We start from the raw sequence: 2573 nt of genomic DNA on the forward strand, positions 1-2573 counted from the left end.
CGGCCATTCTGACAGGCGTGAGGTGATACCTCATTGTTGTTTTAATTTGCATCTCTCTGATGATTAGTGATATTGAGCATTGCTTCATGTGTCTCTTAGCCATTTGTATGTCCTGTTTGGAGAGGTGTCTATTTAGTTCCACTGCCCATTTTTTAATTGGGTTCTTTGTCTTCCTTTTGTTGATCTGTATGAGCACTCTACATATTTTGGAAATTAGCCCCTTATCTGATGTATCATTGGCAATTATGCTCTCCCATAGGTGGGTTGCCTTTCCATTTTGGTGGTTGTTTCTTTTGCTGTGCAAAAGCTTTTTAGTTTGATGTAGTCTCATGTGTTCATTTTCTCCTTTGTTTCTATTGCCTTAGGTGATGTATCAGTGAAAATTCTGCTGCATATGATGTCTGAAATTTTGTTGCCTACATTTTCTTCTAGGATTTTTATGGATTCATGAGTCATGTTTAAGTCTTTTATCCATTTTGAGTTTATTTTTGTGTATGGTGTAAATTGATAGTCTAGTTTCATTTTTTTGCATGTAGCTATCCAATTTTCTAGCTTTGTCTTTTGATCTCTGTCCTCCCATCCAGTCTGCTGCTTCCAGAATGGAACACTGTCTTCATATCTTATTTTAGTTGGGAGGCTGGTCTATCAGCTTGCCCTGATAATGAAATGGAGGTTTCTAATTTAACTGAGGAACCTGGACAAGTCTTCTTTGATCTCAGCCTCATCCCAAGCCCCATGAATGTTTTCTTTAAAAAGCTGCAAGTGAGTCCTGGCCAGTTTGGATCAGCGCTTAGAGTGTTGGCCTGCGGACCAGAGAGTCCCGGGTTTGGTTCCCGCTAGGGGTGCGTACCAAAAAAAAAAGCTGCAGATGAATGAGGTAGAAAGGACAGAGACAGGAGATGGACACCAGCAGGAGGGCAAAGAGGATGGTTCCCACAATACTAATGAACAGCAGGCCTCTTAAATGCAAAAAGAAGAGTGACTCCCACATAGCTGCGGGGAGTGCATGCCTTAAGTTCCTTCTCTAACATGGGCCTCAGGGCAAAAATCTAGGTGGTAAATATCACCATGATGAAGACATGTAGGACCCTGGGAGGCCTGAGGCAAGGCAGACAGCAGCAAAGATGGCCGTTCAAGGACAGTGTGTTGAACACATTGGCAGCATTGGTGCCATAGTTGAGGAAGATGAGGTGGCCCAAGAGCATGAAGATTGCCATGACACAGATGGTGTCAGTGCAGACAGACTGTCAGTGTCTTCAGTACTGGGGGGAAACCATACGTAAAAGTCATAAAGTCAGCCCACCAGGTTTGCCCACTCTTCCTCAGTAATTCAATGAGAACAAACAAAACACAGCCAATCAGTGAAGAAGACAAGTCGTTCCAAACAGCCAGTGGTGAGGATGGCGGGGCGGGGGTGGGCGTGGGGGACAGAAGACCCTTGTCCATATACCACCAGATGATCACAAAAACACAGAAACTACATAGCTGCTATATCATCACGCTGGACTCAAATACCACAGCCCAATATTGATGTTTCCCAGCATGGATTTTTTCCAGAGCTCTTCTAGGGACCGTTGGTCCACACGGTTATCAGGAAAGGGTTGTCTCTCATACAAGACCTTCTGCCACCTGGTGTTAGTTACAAGTTAGACACACATCCAACTCAGTTTCTCTTGTAGAAGTCCCTGCAGTTCTTGTTTTTTTTTTATAAAGTTTTGAAATAAGACCTTTCTGGAAGTTCCATGCTGTGCTGTGGTTGACATATGCTAACCTTCCCTTGCTTTCAAAGGCAGCAAACCAGGCTAGGCCTGTAATAGATGAGTTTCTTCTCTGAGGCAGGATAATACAGCCAAGATGCCACCTACGTGGCTAGGAGGGGGTGGCCCCCTGCCTCTTGCCCCTCTTTTCCATTGCTTGCTTTTTGTATTGTTTTCCGATAAATTTCATCAATTATTTTTCAACTCTTCTATTGAAATTTTTAATGGCTGTTCATTATCTATAAATTTTTCTTTTCTTTTTTTCTTCAATTAAAAAAAATTTTTTTTCTTTATTGATTTTTGGAGAGAGAGAAAGGGAGAGGGAGAGACAGATAGAAACATCGAAGAGAGAGAACATCGATTGGTCTCCTCCTGCATGCCACCCACTAGGGATCAGGCCCATAACCTGGGCATGTGCTCTGACTGGGAATCGAACCAGCAACCTCTTGATGCATGACGCTCAACCACTGAGCCACACCGGCCAGGCTGATTTTTTTTTTCTCATTCATCTTCAGGTAGAGTGAGAAGGGGGCGGGGGAGAGAGAAACATCAATGTGACAGAGACACATCTACTGGTTGCCTCCCACATGTCCCCAACCAGGGCTGGGGACCGAACTGCAACGGAGGTACGTGCCCTTGACCAGAATTGAACCCCCAACTCTTTGGTCTACAGGCAGGTGCTCTCACCACTGAGCCAAACGAGCCAGGGCTGACTTTTTTTTTAAATAAAAGGAAATTATTTTGTGTGTCATGGAAACTGAAGCTATTAATGACTTAAACATTCTTTTTCCTTCTCCAGGTATTGTTTCTGAGGGG

General features: G+C 43.8%; 1 pseudogene; it reads right to left on the reverse strand.

The window, feature by feature from the left end:
• Positions 1-681: 681 nt before the first annotated feature.
• LOC118618031 lies at positions 682-1658 on the reverse strand (annotated as a pseudogene).
• Positions 1659-2573: the final 915 nt, after the last annotated feature.

This window comes from Molossus molossus, unplaced genomic scaffold (genome assembly GCF_014108415.1).
Source record: "Molossus molossus isolate mMolMol1 unplaced genomic scaffold, mMolMol1.p scaffold_m16_p_1, whole genome shotgun sequence".
In the NCBI taxonomy this organism is placed as follows: Eukaryota; Metazoa; Chordata; class Mammalia; order Chiroptera; family Molossidae; genus Molossus; species Molossus molossus.